This window comes from Cebidichthys violaceus, unplaced genomic scaffold (assembly GCF_023349555.1).
Source record: "Cebidichthys violaceus isolate CVI_PGR_0920_01 unplaced genomic scaffold, fCebVio1.0.p SCAF_3, whole genome shotgun sequence".
Taxonomy (NCBI): Eukaryota; Metazoa; Chordata; class Actinopteri; order Perciformes; family Stichaeidae; genus Cebidichthys; species Cebidichthys violaceus.
The window spans coordinates 10,978,457-10,998,003 of record NW_027176483.1 but is presented as its reverse complement, the minus strand read 5'-3'; the positions used below and the strand labels follow the sequence as shown (position 1 = coordinate 10,998,003).

General features: G+C 44.4%; 1 protein-coding gene across 2 annotated transcripts in view; it reads left to right on the top strand.

Annotated features, from left to right (window-relative positions):
- The window catches only part of igf1ra (insulin-like growth factor 1a receptor), a 72,836-nt gene that overhangs the window by 32,919 nt on the left and 20,370 nt on the right, over positions 1–19,547 (top strand). The window lies entirely within an intron of this gene.

Sequence of the window (19,547 nt, the reverse complement as noted above, 5' to 3'; positions counted from 1 at the left end):
TTGAGCGAAGGTACATAATTATACTAATACACTGACTGTGATGTTTGCTGTGAAATACTGGTGTTAAATTGTGCTTGCTCTAATCAGAGCTGATCTCAATTTCTGTTTTTGGGGTCTGGATGGTGCTCTCCTTCCTTCCCATCCTCTCCCCCTCCCTCTGTGTGAAACAGACTCATTCAGGCACCTGGTCAAAGCACAGATACTGTATGCTGACGTCACTCAGGCTGCTTGTGGGCTGACGTCGGTGTTCAGACTCAAGGAATATCAGAGCGGCGAATGGGCCCCAGTCAGTGTGGCTGCCTGGTAGAGAGTCCACAATGGCTCCTGTTAAGACCTCATGTCCCACAACCGCATACAGCACTTGAGTGTATGTGTGCACGTGTCTGCAAGATCAGTTTGTCATCTCTGAAAATACTCCGTATCCATTCACTGTGGAAGGGGCACGGCTGTCGGATGATGAGCTAACTAGATTAGCAGCTGTCTACAGCCTCTATTGTCTCTTGCGTCCAGAGGCAGAAGGACAACAAGCAGTCATAGTGAGAGAAGCAAAGAGACTGCAACGTAATGGACAGACGCACAAGTTTCTCCATCTTTTGAACTTATTCTGGTGGAAAGTAACGAGGGCCTTCTCCCCATCTTCCTTCACCTAATCTCCACCTTTACATCTGTGAGAGCTCACCCTAGGTATTGATGATGTGTCATTGAATCCTCTAGTGGATCAATGGGCTCGTAGCCCACTGGGGGCCTGCCACTGGCAATCCATCATCAGGGGTCACAACACATTTAGCCCTGTCTCACAAGCACTCATTGTCATTCAAGTGCCATGGTCAAGCAGGGGGAGGAGGAGAGCAGTGTTAAGTTATGTTAGTTGGCTGCCTGAGAGCTGCGTGATTTCATGTTTGAAGCCTCTGATGAGGCTGCGACCTTAGCCTGTCAGAAGAATGCTGTCTACCTTTAACACTTCACCCCATGACTCACCCACGCAGCTTGACCTGGGTCAATGAAATATGTATGTCCAAAGATAGTTCCAGAGACAGATTCAGTAACCACACTTATTATTAGATTTGCGTTCCATTATGTGCAAATGTGCATGTTATTTTTTAATCTAAAGGAACAAAATGATAATTCACTTTTCATCACAACAATTCACTCTATTATGACAGTCCATTTCAAAGGTGAATGTACATTTGTTCTTGTCCTTGTCATAGTGGACTAAAGTAGCTGCCTCCTAAATGACAGCATAGCTCTGCAGCAGCAGAACCTTCGCTGGGTCCAGGCTGCCACCTTTCAGTCGGGCTGCTGTCTGTCCTTCCTCTCACATCTGGATCCAATAGAAGCGGCTTCCTTCTCTGAAGGAGGGACACATATAAATAGCCAGGCAGCCGTAACCACACTATGCAGCACAGCCTGGATGTTGGTTCATGCGTTTGCCGCTGTCCCTCTTTTGCACTGCCAGCTCAGATATGGCGTATGATGTCGCCGTTCCCCTGCAAGTACCCCACCCCCCTGTCCCTCAACTCCACCTCTGATCCTGCGATCCCTGGGCTGTGGTGTGGCTGACGCACGTACACTGAATGCTTAACGCACGTCCACACAGCTCTGTGTCCATCTGTGGAAAGTTTGAGTGGAGTGGGGCCAGGATTGAAATATAGACAGGCAGAGGGTGGGTGGGTGGGCTGAAGGTGGCCTGCGTGGGCTAAGGAGGGGAAATGCAATATCCTGGTTACAGCTGAACAACTAAATATGCTGCTTTTATGAGATGTAAATGCACAGTAACAGTTCCATTACTAGTATACAGATTATATAACCAGATCATACCTTTTCTTTTACAGATATATATATATATATATATATATATATATATATATAGTTAAGTCCAGTGTCCTCATTTAGATGATGTAGAAACAAGAGACATGTCATTTGAGAGGAGCTGTATGCAGCAAAGAGTAAACTATGTGGTTGACTCTTTCTCTCGTATCCCGAGACTGACCCTTGTCACTATGTCTGCCATTGTGTGTGTGTGTGTGTGTGTGTGTGTGTGTGTGTGTGTGTGTGTGTGTGTGTGTTTGTGTGTGTGTTTGTGCGTGTTTGTGTGTGTGTTTGTGCATGCCATTGACTAAACACATGCCCTTTTTGTGTGGCACATGTGCATGTCCTACCACAGAAGCCCAGCCCCACCCTCCCAAATTAAAACTTATTCCAGCAAGAGGTGGGTCTGTTCGGCTTCGCTGCGGCCTCTCGATCTTTCCTTCCTTTCTTGTCCTCTCGTCTGCTTGGGGCTGCAGCAGCAGGAGAGGAGAGGAGAGGGGAGGAGGAGGAGAAGGATTGATGGAGAAGGGGGGGGGGGGGGGGGGGGGCAGCTAAAGCTCTTGCTTGAGTGAGTTTTAATTTGTGTGCTTACAGCAGAAGACGCTGCAAAGCGGCATAGTGGGAACAGATGCATTAGCGCTGATGCACTCATTCACCTCAGACTAGATACGCACACCTCCTCCACACAAATGTACGCACGCATGCACACACACACACACACACACACACACACACACACACACACACACACACACACAGTGACACTTATTATTGTAGCCTGTGGTGTTGTCTGAATGGTTCTGGCTCTGAAGTCTTTGTTTTCTCCTCCGAACCAAAGCCTGGTGTGCAGTCACTGTCTGATTGATCAGTTTATAAAACTCTGTGGCAGACTGGAATGAGCTGCTCAGGGACACAATCTATTTGCTCTTCCTCAGTTTGTCGCTTTTGTCGCCTCTAACATAGATCGCCTGTCCTGCACAAATACCACCTTGCAAAATGTTTGGGTAAAGAAAAGACGAAATCTCTCCCCTTATTTCTGGACTACAAAGAGAGACAAGAGAGGGGAAAAAAGCAAACGTTATAGCAATGAATGCTTTGAAAGCCTCGATAGTCTGCATGTGTGTGCGTGTGATGTGGTAAAACTGCAGAAACATGAAGGATGTGTTCCAGGGATGGAACTTGAGAATGTCCCCGTTCCCCTCTCACTGGCCTCTGAGGAGGAGCCACCAGCGCTCGTTCCTGCCCCCGCTCTGCTCTGCGCCTGTTTTCCCCTGCCAGACGCATAGCTTCAGTTTCCCTCCCAAGTCATGAGGGTATCAGGTTTGTTTTGGAGAGGAGGGGGCAGGAGGAAGGGGGACAGGGATGAGGCAGGCTGGCATATGTGAGGAGGAGAATTAGGCGGACAAATCTCTTCGTCGGTGCGGGATGGAAACGGTTAGCCAGACAGAGAAGGGTGCATGAAAAGATGGTAGGGAGGGGCAAAAATAGAACAAACAAGTCCCTCCTGGCCCGTTACTGCCCCTGACCCCTTATCCTTAAATTCCGTGCCAGCAGCTGGAGTTGTGAAGCGGCCATTTTATGAATGAGGGTGGGAAGGAGAGAGCAAGAGACCGAGAGGACTAAGGAAGAAGAGAGAGCGAGAGGGGAGGCGGGTCAGGTTGTGTGTTGTGTATGTGTGTGAGTGGGTGAGACGCGGCTCAGAGGCGCTTGTGGTGGAGTTGGTTATGTGTATGCGTGTGTGTGTGTGTGTGTGTGTGTGTGTGAGTAACTGTTCAGGCTGAGGAGGAGCCTGGGGTAGGCCCACACACATACACTCTTGCCTCTTCACAGGCTTTGTGTGTTTGTGTTTTGTTCATGCCTCTGCTGAGACACTGTGCAGTCTGGAACAAAGGCCCAATTTGGGCTTTGCTTCCGCCTGAGGCTGCTCGCTTAGCAGCTACAGCAGATCAGTCATCACAATGAGGAATAACAGGCACACCTCAACACTTCCACAAAGTCTTCACCAGCTTCAGTGAAGAGAGACTTCCTGCATTTGAGTTGCATTTGTTTATCTGTGTGGTGTGAATTGTCTGTAAACATAATTTTGTATGCTTCCCTTGTTGTTCCAGTCGCACCATGAAATCTACCCCTCTGGTATTTTCCCAGGGGCTCGCCAGTCAAGTGCACACTAGTTTATTTGCACTATTATTTCAGTTAAGTCTTCCAGTAAATACAAACAACATTTTTTTCTCTTCCAGGTTGTTTCCTTCCCTTGGCGGGTGGTATACACATTTATTCATGTTTATTATCAAAACAGTTTGAGAGATCTTCTTTTTATTGGTAGCAGAGACAGTATTCATTTTTAATTGTGTGAGGAAGCATTTCCTTTTGGTTTCTCGCTCTCTGTTTGTGTTTTACTATTTTTCAAAATCTTCAAGAAAACTGTATCCAGCACAGATCCCTTTATGATTTTTTTTTGTTATTGTCTTTGAGGTCAGAGAGTGTTCTCCTTTTCTGAGGCAGTGTATTACATGGACGCTCATGACATGAGGCGTTGAGCTGCCAAGATGTATTGATCCCTTGCTCACATCGCTAGCAGACTTATGTCTACCTTTAAACCGCCGACACAATGTGTCGGCCACCGTCCTCGGGTCTCTGCAGGGAGTTAGGGGCGTGCAGCTCCGTTTGATGCATGATGGGACCGGGATGGGGGGACATTCAGGCCTGCTACACCCTTTCATTTGAGTTTCCCTTCACACTGTAGTGCTATCCAAATAACTTATGGCCGTTGGTGAATAAGCCGACAGGACCTTTGTGAAGGCAGCGAGGCAGACAATAATTGCCACTGGGAGACCGGCTGTGGAAGGGGATGAAAGTTTGGTTCAGCTTGTTTCCATATTGGCAGTAATTTAGTTTAGTTTTTTTGCTTGGTGGCTATTCAAAGCATATCCCCTTATTTCTGCTCTATAAACTATAAATGATTTATATTTAACACATCAAGAACAAGACGGAAATTGGTTTCTTATGTATTATCAATTAATAATCTATTGTCTATATTCATAAGGGCCAGTGAGTCTACGTGAGCGAGGTCAGGGATAGTGCAACTTCATCCATACAGCCGAAGGTAGCAGATGCCATTAGCCGGTCAGTCACTCAGTCAGTCAGCGCTGGTCGTGTAGCGCTGCAGGTAATGAGAGCTGACACAGAGTGACAGTGTAGACAGGGGGACACGCTGTCACTGCCGCTCAGGGGCACAAGGACGTCCTCTGGTGTTGTTTACTCCTCACTGTGTATTTTAATTCTGCTGATCCCTGCCTGCCTCAAGAGCTGCTGCGCTTGAGTCCGCTTGTCACTGTTCTTGTTTCAGATCTCAGTTTGGAAAATTGTGCTTCTTTAAGGCTTAAAAGTGGTCCTACGTCCAAGACAGATTGGGAACACAGTGTAAGAGCTGGATGAGCTCATTTGCTCACAAGACAACTCTGTTAACTTGTGGTTTTGCACCTTGGGGACAGGCGATGCAGTAATAACGTGCTTCAGGTGTGCCTGGTGTTGCCTTCATTTAGCAGGAATGTGGTCCTGCAGGCGCAAAGGGGCTGGGAAGAAATAGTGGAATGTGCCTTTCATCTTGAAGATGTCATCTCTTAAAACTTGTGATTGACATTTTTAATTTCTTGAACTTTTGAAAACAAAATGATGAATCAATTAACTGGCATGGGAAAAATGATAACTATTTATTTTAATTTTTTGGATTTAATTGCACAATAATGTCCTAGAAAGCATTCTGGAAAGAACTGTGTAATATTGTACTATTATAAGGAAATGTGAATGTTTTCAACATAGCATTCATTGATTATTAATTTACTATTGGGAACTTTGTTGTTCATATATTTTGAAATGTAGGCTTGGCTGTAGAGAGATTTCATTTTTCATGTTCAGCTGACCTTTTGTCCTCTGACTAAAATGCACTCTTGGTTATATTAGTAATCAATTGGAAGTAGTTGTTTGGAAGTGTACCATTGACCGTTGTCTCTATTTCCCCTATAATTAGTACAAATTATGGAGTCCTTACCAGAAATAAGAAATACAAAATTTGACCTGTAAAATAAAGTGTTAACCTCAAAGAATCAACTGATTACTCAGTAATAATAATCTGTGATGTATTGTGTTCACTTGCTCGCTTTCCCCATCCTTCCTTCAGGTACCAAATAGACAACAGAGGTGGGCCACTACATGATTGCTGCTGCCTCCTTGCCAGCCTTTTCACAACCTCTTGTTGTCTGAGAGCTCAGCAAAGTACAGTGAGGCCCTGCAGCAGTGGGCTAGTTAGGATAGCAACAGACAGTATAGGACACACACACACACACACACACACACACACACACACACACACACACACACACACACACACACAACTCCTCTGAGAGGGGCCAGGGTAGAGTAATAGTACCTCTAATCAAACCACCACAAGACATAGCAATGCTTGGAAATTTGGCGCTGGCAAAGGGCCTGGAGCCAGAGCCAGCACTTTGATGGCTTTCTTCTGAATGGTAGCTAAAGGATAAGGTCTCTTGTTTCCTGTGTTTGCTCCGTCTCCCTGTATGTGTGTGATTGATGGCTCATTGATTGAGCAGCGTGCTCCCATTCCCTCACGCAGCCAGCTATCCGTCCCCTTGCTGTCTGAAGCCAGCCGGCCCAGCATCGGCTGTTCAAAAGTATGTGAGTGTGTGCACATTCATGTTTGTCAGGCTGGAGGGAATCACTGATCTAGCAGGTGTGGAGCCTCCTCTCACTCTGGCACCTTTTCAGGGACTCATTGTTCAAAAGTAAGGATTAGATAATGTGTAACTCACAGCACCTGCATGCTCAGTTAATATTTAACAGCAGCTCATGTTGTGTAGTTAAGATAACAATGTATTAAGAATTTAAATGTTAAAAAGAGGTCTTTGTATCATCTTTGTAACTTTGGGTGCTGTTAAATACTTGAATCGCCAGTATCCCCTGTTGCTGAGAGAGCAGCAGCAGTGCTACCGTGGAACAGTAAATAAAGCCTTAGGTCGTCCATTTATTACAGTTTATGATGTGCAATTTGGTTGTCCTCAGTGTCCTCTTTTTGCAGGTTCCCACACGTATGTCAGATGAACAGAATGGTCTCTTTAGGACAGCATAAAACAGGTGTAAAGTAATTTGTTAAGGAAAACCCTCGGGCTGAATGAAACTGAGCTTGAGGAATGACAATAAGTCTGAAATATTTTTATGAGCAAAAGAAGAGGCTGTGAGAAAAGATGTATTGCTGTACTAATCCATTTTAACACTGACTTTGCTCACATTGATTATTCATCAACAGTTGATGAGATACCATACATTTTGGGTCATAACAAGGAGGAAAAAAGGCTCTCCGGACTTGTAAACTTGCATCCTCAGTGGATGTGTGTAACGTCTGCAATGCAGTGTGCCTTCCTCCCATGGCTTAGGCCCCCTGTTGGTGCTCTAATACTGTTGCAGCCCGGTCTGTTGAGCTGTGGGAGGTCTGTAACGACAGGAAGACAAAGACATATTTTTCTGAGCGGGGGACTCCAAAGTGGGCTGCAGTGTTGCGTGGCCCCCGTCTATGTCCCAACTGAAGGAGAAAGTTGTCTGTGGCCTTGAGAGCAGAGAAAGAGATGGGGGGGGCCCACTGTTTTCAAACTGTCTTTATGCTTCCCCTGGCCACAACATTTCACAATGGAGGCCATTATTTGTTTGGGGGAGAAAGCGTGGGTATTTTGTTTCAATCATTTCTTGAAGTCTAATGTTTGACACTGTGGGGGCGTAGCACTTCCTGTGGTTGGGGGCGGGCTTGTTCTCTGTGCCATTTCCCTGCCTCTCTGCTGGCATCTGTCCTGTCTGCCCTCTGTGCCATCCTTTAAATGCTCAAATTTACTGTATGTTCACACTTGTAGAGTTTTTTTCATTGGAGGATGCAACATTTTGGATCATCTTCATTGTGGGACACACTAGATGGAAAGGAGTTTAAAAGCTACTGAGCTCTGTCATGGTGGCCTGGCTGAAGGTGGTTTAATGTCTAATCTTTATAGAGTCCACGCAGAGTAGAGCAGATCCTTCTGCCTCAGTGCCAGCAAACCCCTCCGCTCCCTCCATACTCCCCACTGCAGCCCCATTGATTTCGCCTGCAGTGCTATGATGACATTTACCTTTCCCATGTGCACTGACTCCTCCTTAATCCGACTAAGAGCTAAACTCTCGTGGAGGGATGTGATCCTGGACTGAACACTGCGTCTGATTGTGGCAGAGCAGAGGAAGGTCAGCTGACTGGCTGACTTACAGACACTTTTTCCCCCCTCCCTCCCTCCCTCCATTCTTCACCTCCACCCTAATCAGACATCAGACATGTTACACCTGTCTGGCACAGGGATCGATCCCAGTCATTAAGACCTCCCCAAACAGCCACATGCCTTCGCTGCAAGTCTGTTTCAATACACTGGATAAAGATGTGGGATTTCTGTTTTTCTTCCAGCACATCTTTTATATATTAAGCAATTATTTCTCAATGTGCCTCCTCCTAGGGTCTCTTTCTCTCTGTGTATCGTTCTCTCCTTCCCCGTGAGCATCCTTTTGTTTCATTACTGGAGACATATCACAGTGCAGCCCAGCTGGTAATTTAGTGAGCTGTCTGCTTGTGAAAATGTCAAACCAAGACTTTCACAATAATAGCATGATGTGCCAACCAAAACTCCACATTTTGCTTGTGTTAATTATGTAAGGCATGCCTGAAAGAAATGACAGCATATGTGAAGTGTGTTTACATTTGTGTGTGTGTGAGCGCATGGCTGTCTAATAGTTATTTTGTTCTTTGTTTGTTTTCTTGCTATTTCCTTCCCTCTCTCTTCCCTCCTCCTGTACAAGAGTGGCTGCTGAGGTCCCTAAAAGGGGCACATGAAGCTGAGAGTGTGTGTGTGTGTGTGTGTGTGTGTGTGTGTGTGTGTGTGTGTGTGTGTGTGTGTGTGTGTGTGTGTGTGTGTGTGTGTGTGTGTGTGATGGAGAGAAAGAGAAAGAGATGCGACCTGGTTGAGTGGAGAGGAGGAGAAGTCGGAGGAAGAACTGAACTCTGCGCCCTCCCTGAAAAAGAAGAGGTGAAACATGGGGCTAGAACCATGATGTCACTGGCAGCCAATAGGAAGTGTGGGCTAGAGACTGTTTAACAGTTGTCAGCTGTCCTGCTCCATCCACATCGGCTGCCCACTTCTGCTGTTGGAACAATAAGGCTATAGGCACGGCTTTATCCGTAGTCTGCCCCATCTAAGGCCTTTGGCTGCTAGCATCTGACCTTTGACCCACACGGTTGTCCTGGGCCCATATAGCCAAACATGCTACTTCCTGTCCCCCACGCTTTGGAGTCCAGCTCTCAGTAGTTTATACTACTGCAGATTTGCCACAAACACCCTTTCCCTAAACTAAACACGGTTGAGATTAGATAGGAGTCTGCAGTCTGTCGTTCCCATGGTGTAATGCAGTCACTGCATCATGACTGTATTGCTTGTGTTTGAGGTCACAAGTGAATGTTAGACTTGCGTCATGGTAAAATCTGATTAACGCAGAAACTTAAGTTGAAGCTGAGGTCCTGTATCTGTGCTGAGCCTGTGAGTGAAACTCACTGAAGGTGACGCAACCTCCAATTTGTTCAGAGAAGTGTAAACAGTGACTTTTTTTACTGCATGGGCTTTGTGCAACTGCCATATTTGGTGCTGTTGTTACTGTTTACTGAACTGTGATGGCTTTTTTGTGTAATTGGTGCATTTACATGGTAAGCCAGACCGGCTGTTTGATTGTCACCTACAATCACTTGGAATAAAGGAGATGTTTAAGGAAATATAGCCCCTACTTTTCGTATACGGCCACACTCTTTGATGTAAAGGATCAAATGCAAACCAGCCCATTGTTAAATACTGCCAAACATTTCCCATCAATGGCCCTCTTTGGTCTTATCAGTGTGCAAACATGACATAAAGTCTGCAGTAAGTGCCTTCCTTTATTCTTCTGTGTTGTTCAGCTGTTTATGAAGTAGCTGCAAGCTTTTAACTCCCTGTGCAGATAGGAAATTGGCAAAACAAGCATGAGGTTTATAATGAAAAGCTAACCCCCTGAAAGGTCTCTTTCATGTGAAATGAAGCTTTGTATACGACAGATACTGGATCAATACAATACCGTTTTACTGTGATACCATCTGGGACTGTTGTATCTTATCAGACCATTACACTTGAAAGGGCTAGTCTAAAGTCTCAGCTCAGGCTATCCAGTTGGAGAGAATAGTCTCAGTGTCCCCGTCGTAACAGATGTTAACTCTGGGCACAACTGTCCATGCTGAACCCGCAGCTTGTCCTTTTTAAAAAGCAAGTGCAGCCTCACAAAAAGGATTCTGTGTACCCTCAAGAAACTCACTGTGAAAATTAAATTAAGTTGAGGAAAAAGGAAACCCTAAATCTAGATGTCATATTTAAAGTGGCTAATATGACTGTACAGAACTTCAGGCTCCACTGAGGTGGCAGACACTGAGGCGTATATCCCAAAGAGAAGAGGGAGATGTACTGGAGAAATGGGCTGAGCAACAGCATTTCACCGCAGTCTGTCTGAGTGAGCCAACAACCACCTACTGTCATCTGAAAGACAAGACTGCAGTCAGACATACAGACAGAGACTGCAATGTAAGCTATGTATACAGTTTGGTTACATGATCCTAAACATGACCCCCCATCTACACACACACACACACACACACACACACACACACACACACACACACACACACATGCAAACAAACACCAATCCTCATACACACACACACATACACACATAAAATGAAACCAAACTGAACCGTAATTTCCGGATTTGCAGTCCACTGGCTATCAGCTCAATAATCGACTAATGGCCTTCTCAATGTTTGCAATGCACTCCATTTTAACCTGGTAGGAATGCTCGCAATGAACACAAACTTTTATCCCCATCAGCTCTTTAGCTCAAGGCAAATGTTGCTATGCTTAATCAGGATTAGGGCCTCCTTGAAGTCAATGTGAAATTAAGATGTGTCATTTTGAATCCAGACGTCGTGCCAGCAGGGAGAATGTATGTCGAACACTGTGCCAGGACAAAGTCTGGGCACCGTGTGGTGCAAAGCTGCAGATGGTCATCTACAGAAATAGGCCTTGGCATCAGCACCACTACCATTCTGATGCTGTGATGATGATGATGGTGATGATGATAGCCTGAACCTAGTTTTGGTACCTAACTATAACGCAAGGAATCTCTGACTGACTGTCTCTCAGTCTGCATGTGGGTATGTCCTTCGCATATCTCGAGAACCGTTAATCCGATCCACTTTGCACTTCACGGCTGTATTGCTTGGGACCAAAGAATGTGCAGTGTCACAGTTGGCGCAATATGGACGTGCGACACGTTCAATATTATTAAACTTTGAATAATCAAGTGAAGAGCGCTCTGTGCAGCAGCAGGGGCGGTGTTTCAGGGCTCTGCGGACTGAGTCAAGCAGTTTACTTTTGGATGCTGGATATACTAACGTTACAACTGAACACTTTTTCACTTCCCTGGGATCAACAAGCGATGCGGGCGAGCAGTTCTTGAGGACTTCTGGGGGCCAAGCAGTAGGCCCGCTTGGAAACAGTCACGTGTGCTAGCAGAAATCCCAGAAGCAATGTTTTATTTTTCATTCTATGGCAAGGACGTGACTCACCCTACTCTGCATCTGATTGGTTTACCCTAACTCTAACCAATCTCTTCACGCCTAAACCTAACCATCCCAATGCCGGAGGGAAACAAATTTGGCCTACCGGGAACCAAGCAATCAGCCCATTCTGAGCGGCGACTGCACTAGTAGAGTAAAAATGTTAAACAAAGTACTGTGGTTGCAACATTTCAAAGTCATGTAAAGAAAAGGCATTTATTGAAGTGCTGTGTTTAATTGTTTTGAGAATCAACATTGGACCATATGGCTGGAGGTTCTCTCTAGGTAACTGCCTGTCTGGGGACAGGTGGGTACACAGCCAGGTGTTGGACTGTGCCTGCAAACATCCTGCGTCTGAGCCAAATGAAGCAGTAACTCGTTCATTTTATGTGTACAGTTTGTACAGTGTTGCGTTGTAAAGCTTGTGTGTGATGGATACCATACACAGTTGTACCAGGGAAAGGCAACCTTAGGCAAGAGTGCCACCATTGGCACGCGGTAGCTTAACCAATGGCACACTAGCAAGTGTTCAAAAGTTTCTTTGAAATGCTGAAGTATTCTCTCATCTACATGCCAAATTACCTCTTTCTCAGCCATTTGTGGTTGCTAGTTATTAACGGTAATTCGATTTTTTTTCCACCCACCCACATTCTGAGGAGACCTGCCCTTCTCTGCCTCTGATTGGCTATCACTCGTTGCCCTCCTTGCAGAATTCGTTATGTTTATTGCTGATGAACAAGGTTGGTAGGTTAATGATTTCAACTCGATGTGGATGTTTTGATCTTTATGGCAGCCGTCTTGAATATTCCTTTCATATATAATACAATGATTATGGGAGTCAAATGATGTTGTTTTTTAAATGTTGCCATGCACATTGCCTAAATGGATGGGAAAAAAATATGGATCTGTTGGAGGTATAAATGTTGATGTGTTGTCATAATAAAACATAATATTAACCTTAATGTTGACATGCCACACTGATTAAAAGGAAAATTTAAAAATGGCACCTCACATCAAAAAGGTTGCCGATCCCTGGTTTATACAAATAACCAAGCATTCGTCTTCTGTAATTGTCTTCATGGGTGTCTCCACTACATTCACAAGAGGGATTAGAGTGTTATGTGTACGGGGCTGAAAGGATGTGATGGCTTGACACGCTCTCACTAACCCCAACCAGTCACCCAGCTAGCAAAACAGCCAACCAACACATCTCGCCAGCCAGGCAGCACGGCACTGCCAGGAAACACACTGTATTTAATGAAGCAGATCTGGGAAGTCAGGTATTTTTAGAAGCCACTTTTAGTGAGAGGAAACACCTCAGAATCTGTGAAAAAGAAAGCATTGCCGGAGTTCTCCCCGAAGTTGCCTTTCCCATACTAATGCCTATCTTAGCATCTTATTTAGCTATGCAGCTTGTCACCTTCGGTGCCTGCAACTGATTTCTGTTAATGTCATTATTGTGCTCAACCAGAGGGGTGAAAACAACAAAAACATTAAACTGGCAGATGCATTTTTTTTTTCTTTCAAATTACCAAATCAGCTTCAGAAATTCAGCGGGTGATGCGTCTATTTGCCATTCATTGGGTAGTAAGAGTCACAGAGCAGGCATTTCTGTAATGATACTTGATTTAGACTTGTTGCTCAAAGTGGAGCTGAAATTACTCTGTGCTGTAAATTTGTATGATGTCTTAGTGGGCCAGTTTTAAAAATACAATATCTTCAAGTAATGACAGAATAAGTTGGAGAGTTGCCTGTTTTAATGAGCAATATTGCCGCAGAGGCCATTCTTTATGCTACAAATATGACTCTGGGGAAGCTTCTGTCGAGGAATGAACTGGGATTCTGGGACTTTGGGATTACTAGAAGTCCATCCTACAGGGATTCAGAAATTCAGCCTGGGCTTAGTTATAGGGTGTGAGCCCATTGATCAGCTCTGCACATGAACATTTGGATTCCCTGTGATGTTGCTCCTTTTTAAAGGGACTCAAATGTGTTTATTTGCCCTCTGTTAGAAATCTTCATGCCACATTTCTTTTGATGTTTCTATACTTGAATTCAGTGCATTTGTTTTTATTAATTTATTGCAGATTACTGTTTTGACATTTCAGAAAATAGTGAAAATTGCTCACTGCAATTGATTGCTTGTTTTATCCAACCAACAATCCAAATTCCAAAGATATTTACTCTACTAAGATATATGTTGAAGATAAACATCAAATCTGAGAGGATGGAACTTTTTTTGCCAGAAAAATTACATAATATTGGAACAATATTAGAATAGTATTTCATTTGTTTTCTGTCAATCATCTAATCAAACAATCAATCAATTATTTAGGCTTTGATTACAATTACCTCAATAATTACTAGAATGAGTTAATAAGGTGTTTAGATACCTCAGTAGTGTAGTTAATATTAGAGCGTGAGCTTTAGACTGCTAATACTTAAGTAATTAAGTCAAATCAATAATGCCAAATAATATGAGAATATTCATATACTTTGTATTCGTACATTTTTTGGTAACTGTTTTAACATGCCTTTAATAGCTTTCAGACCATTCTCTACCGCTTAAGTAATAAAATCTCAAAAGTGTTTTCACATGTGACGTTGCTGCATACCTGTGTCAATTACCAACGAAGCAGCAACAACAACAACAACAACAGCAGCTGCAGAGTTGGCCGAGGCCTGAGGGTAGAAGGAAAGGTGTGTGTGTGTGTGTGTGTGTGTGTGTGTGTGTGTGTGTGTGTGTGTGTGTGTGTGTGTGTGTGTGTGTGTGTGTGTGTGTGTGTGTGTGTGTGTGTGTGTGTGTGTGTGTGTGTGTTGTGACTGGATGCGATTGAGGGGGAAATGCCACGCATGCCTGAACACACAGACCAGCACATAGTTGTGTGAAAAACACATTGATGGTCTTTAGTGGGCATGGGAGTGGAAGAGACCCAGAAACACTGGGACCGGAGAGGAATGGGCTCACACACACTTTTGTGCACAGGACTGAACAGAAATTTAGCCAAGCTTTCCTGAGCCAGCTGTCTGCACGAGAAAATCATCATGACGCTGTGCAGTGTTCCCCCTTCTGAAAAACACCCTCTGATCAGCAGAAAGGTCGCTCTCGCCCAACATGTGCAGCCACACACACTCTGTTTGAAAAGGTGAAAAACACCACTTTAGATTAGATCAGTCGGCACTTGAGACTCTATTGCTGTGGAGGTAAGACAGCGCTGGAATCTCTGATGCGGTTTGCCTTTGGCTGGAAGTGGAGTAAGCATCCTCTCTTTGGCCGTCCTGGCTGATGTGGTTTAAACAAGTGTCTGTAGTGATCCGCTGAGGGCTCCCAGGGAGGATCGGGTTGCCGGATGAGGATGTGGCCTGATGGAGCTCAGGGAGCTTGGGGGTCGGCCTGCGATCCGGGGTGCAGCACTCCTGATGGGCCTTCCGTGTGCTACTGTGCGCCTGTTCTGCTACCTTACTGTCTGCTACTGCTGTCAGCTCTGGTAACCTGAGCTCACCGGCCCTGACTCTGCACAGAGTGGGAGGCTTTGCATCCCCACACTGCAGTGGATTACTGTAGTGTGCAGTAAAGTGAATACTTCGGTATGTAATTGAGGTGATGTAGAGATAAATTTAATCATGTCCTAATGGAGCTATGGCCTCGTTTACATTATGGAGCAGTGTGATTGACTAATGTGCAGCTACACACAGTAACCTCCATCGAAATCATGTAGTCAAAGCAAAGCATGTGATGGTTATGTTCCTATTTTCCTGTGCAAACTTTAAAAAGAATGCACAGCTTTATCTTAACCATATTTATCGTCTTGCATTTAATGAAACTGTCTTTAAAATCACACTCAGTAGATATATATTATTTCCTGCAGAACACCTTTCTTTTTCATCCTAGCCCCCCAGTCATATTAGTTTTTTTAGCTGAAATTCCGTTTATGGGTCAACACTATTTACAGGAATAATTGTACTAAGGCTTGTTGTTGAGTAAGTTACGTCTGTTCAGGTTTCCCCTAAACTTATGGTTTCTCCGAAACTGTGGAAAAGCCATGCTTAATCACTATGGTTACGACTCCCCCTCTGAATGACTGCTCAAGAGAGGACTTGTTTACCATCTCTGCTCCAGACTCAATAACATGTCAGTCATCAGGGTTAGAACCTCCCCTGCCCACTTGCTATTGGTCCAGTAGATAGCTCCCAGTTTAACCCCCACCTTCCTCTTCCCAGACACCCTCCTCCTTGTCGTCCCTCCCCTTGAGCCCCACTGTGAATAATGAATGATTTCCCAACTGTCTGCCACGCTTCCTACTTATCTTCAATGACGCAGGGAAAACATACTACGCTTTGACATATTACGAAGAACTATTTCATATTTCATTAGATCATTTTTATGTTTCACTGGCTGACACCTATGTTTGGTTTGGGTAAATTATACCAGTTTACCAAACTCCTTTTTATTTTCACACAACACTTCATCTTCAGAGGTGGCAGTGTCCTGCTGGCAGTAAAAGTGTCCCCAGCCTCCCAATGTAAACAGTGTAGTAGTCACTTACACAGCGTCCTCTCTAGCAAACGGGACATGACTTGCATTCACATGAGGAGCATTGCTGCACTGCAATCCTGTCCCTCTCAAGCACTAACGTCCTTATTTGATAAAGAAGTAATGCATTTTTTTTAGAATCCAACTTTGAACCCCCTCACCCATCTTCCTACAACACACACACACACACACACACACACACACACACACACACACACACACACACACACACACACGCACACACACACCCTTCTCCAGGCAGACAGACAGTGTTGAAATCTAGCCATCTTGTTATCAGATTGAAGCAGCTTTTTTTTTTTGTCAATGCAGACTGTGGGGAAAGAGGAGGGGTAAGGCATGGTTGACGAGTTTTGGGTTCCTGAACCCCCCTTGCATGCTGTGCTTTAAGAAGGCAAGGCCAGCCTGACAGAGGAATAGATCTGATGCTTGCCGCCTCTTACTCTAATGCAGTCCCATATCTTTTTTTTGGGGCCCAGAACTTTTATTTTAAATCTTCATCTATATGTTCCTCTTTTCTTATCTCACATTACACCTCCATAATCATGTTTGCTGCCAAAATAGCCTCCCCATCTCAGGTTTCCGTAGAAAATCCTTGTGTTGTTATTGTGTCGTTGCAGCGGAACGAGAACAACACTCTCCCCCTTGATTCCCTTGCGGCCTGAAACATTCTGCAGATTCTTCACATAGTCTAGCGACTGGAGGATACCTTTAGAACAAAAAACAAACGGTGCACAGTACTTGTCTGTCTCTCAGCCTATCGGTGATGCCTCTCACTCACACTGCTGCTGTATTTAATGGTGCTTGTAAGGCTGCAGGAGCGGCTCAGGAGGAGACTCCTCATTGCTGACTCGTGTTGCCTCGTTTACTATTGATGAAATGGACCTGGCCACTCCACGTGTCGCAGTGCTCTGGCAAACAGCAGGGGCAGGCTGGTGGTTGGCTATGGTGTCTGACCTGACTGCTCAGGGAAAGAGAATGAGGGAGGGTGGGTGGTGTAACTACAGTATGAGAGGAACAACATCGTAAACCTCCCTACCCCCACTTCCGGCAGTGTGACTAATTTGACTCTGCAGCCGCTGATTATTATGAAAGTTTTTGTATCTACAGTTTGTTCTCTGCAACAGTTGATTTATGTGGTACAGTGTGTACTTAAAAAAGGTCAAATCCCAACCTGCTGATGCTGTTAATTTATTCCTGCTCATATCAAACATCCACTCAGGGGACTACAAGAATGATAAGAGGAGCCCCTTGTTATGTAGTCCCTTTCCTTTGAAGTAGTGGAAACCCACAATGCCCTGCATAGCTATGTGTTGAGAGCAGCAGTGTGGAAATAGCGACGCATTAGGAGCATCTATAAATGGAGGTGGTATCCTTGATACCACGGGTTGCTTGGTCACACAGTGAAACCGGGTTGACTTATATGGATTTAAGGCAGTAGCCCCCCCCCCCCCCCCCCCCGCTTTCTTCTGGCAGAAGGTCTGCATGCTTCAAATTTCTCTTCATTGAGGAATCTGTTAAAAATGATGCTGAACGGAAGGGGACCTCCTCCAATGAGGCTCATCAGAGTTTGCCTTGGCTGCCCCCTTTTGGTCGGATTCCAAGAAAATGAGCCCTCTTTGATGTTTCTCACTCTGCAAATGTGCAACACTGATGTCAGCATCATATTTCCACTCAAATCACTGCTGTCATGTGGCATCTTGTGTTTATTGGCGTTTGATGCTGTAGTTTTAAAGAAGAGCTTTGCTGTTTGTCTTGTACCAGAGCCAGAATAGTTAGATACACTATTCATGAAGTATCACAGAGCCAGTCAACCCCTGGTGTGACAGAGCATATACAGTACATAGTGTGAGTGGGGGTGACCGTGGCTAAGTGGAGAGCAGGGCCGCCTTTCATTCAGAGGGTCGATCCCCGGCTCCTGCTCTGATAGTCTTACGTCAATGTGTCCTTCAGCAAGACACTTAACCCCAAAATTGCTCCCATAGCTGCGTCTACGGTGTGTAGATTGATACTGAATTGTAAGTCGCTTTGGATAAAAGCGTCTGCTAAATGACTGTAATGTAATGTAATGAGTGTGAAGCTATACATAGCACATTAATGTCATATAGTTATACTGTATACTCTTCTTCTTCTTACTCATTTCATCATGAAAATATTCTTACTGCAGTAACTGCTGTGTAATTTCAAGGTCTGTCTTATCAGAGACAATTATTGGAGATTTCTGTGGTACTGCTTTGTATTGAACAATGCAGATGTTGCATCAGGTTAACTGAATGACACAACATTTATTTTTTTAGGAAATAGTGTTTTTTTTTCTTTCGTCAAATATTTTTGAGAATTTTCCAAACAGACCATTTGAGTGTTTGAATAACTGTCATGAGAATGATCATTCCCCTTCCCTTGTGCAGCAAAAGTGGAGTTGGCACTAGTTTGCTCTGCAGCATTACTGTAGTGCACCATCACGTTCTTTATCTACAGATGTTTTTGTAAAGCAACATGAAATATTCATCAAGAGAGGATTAGCTCAGCAGCCGGCTTCATTTTCTTGACTGATTCACAAAGCGAACCACTGATGCTCCGACACCCGCGTTTAATTTAAAAGCAAATAAACAAGTGGAGCTCCTTTTCCTTTCCGCTCTCTGGCACACACACATTGTGTGCACACATGTCACACACACATGCACACTCATTCTTCATTATGTGTACTCCTGTAAAAGTATCTGTTTTGGGGATGACTGAAATAATCACTCTCATGGCAATAAAGTAATATGTGTAGTGTCATATAATAACACACATAAAAGAGAGTGGTGAAATGTGTGTTTTAGTGTAACTCTGTCTGAGCGTGTCTGACTGTGTGTGCATGTGCTTGTGTGTGTGTGCGTGTGTGCGTGTGTGCGTGCGCACATTTCCTTCCAGCCCTGGCTTTGCACCAAGAGGCGGTTGCTAAGGAACCAGGACTTTGCTGCCTGCACAATTTGTAATATGCAAAAAAATATATATTTTTTTTTAACAAATTATCATAGATCTCTTATCTGTTACACATTTCCCCAAAGAAACCTGAACCTTTGACTCTCCACCTTTCTCTCCCAGAGCCGCTCTTTATGCAGACAGAAACAATCACAATCATTAGCAGAAAGCACCTTGTCAACAGTTGTTTTACAATCATTCACACACATTCACATACACAAATCCAGGTGCTCTCTCTATGGAGTGGACTCATCTGAAACTAGGACACCCCTGCCTGCAGTGTCTCAAGATTAGTTAGCATTGGAATCATCTGATTTCTACCCTTACATCTGCTTTTCCAGAAGTGCTACTTTGTAAATAGTTTACAGCATTGAAAGCAAACCTTCCATTTGCCATTTTCGTCTCATTTATTATTTAAGTGTAAAGCTGATCAGATTATCATGAGTGGTTTGTAAATCTACAAACAAGCACTGGCCTAAGTTTTGGCCTTATTACCTGAATGAGTAA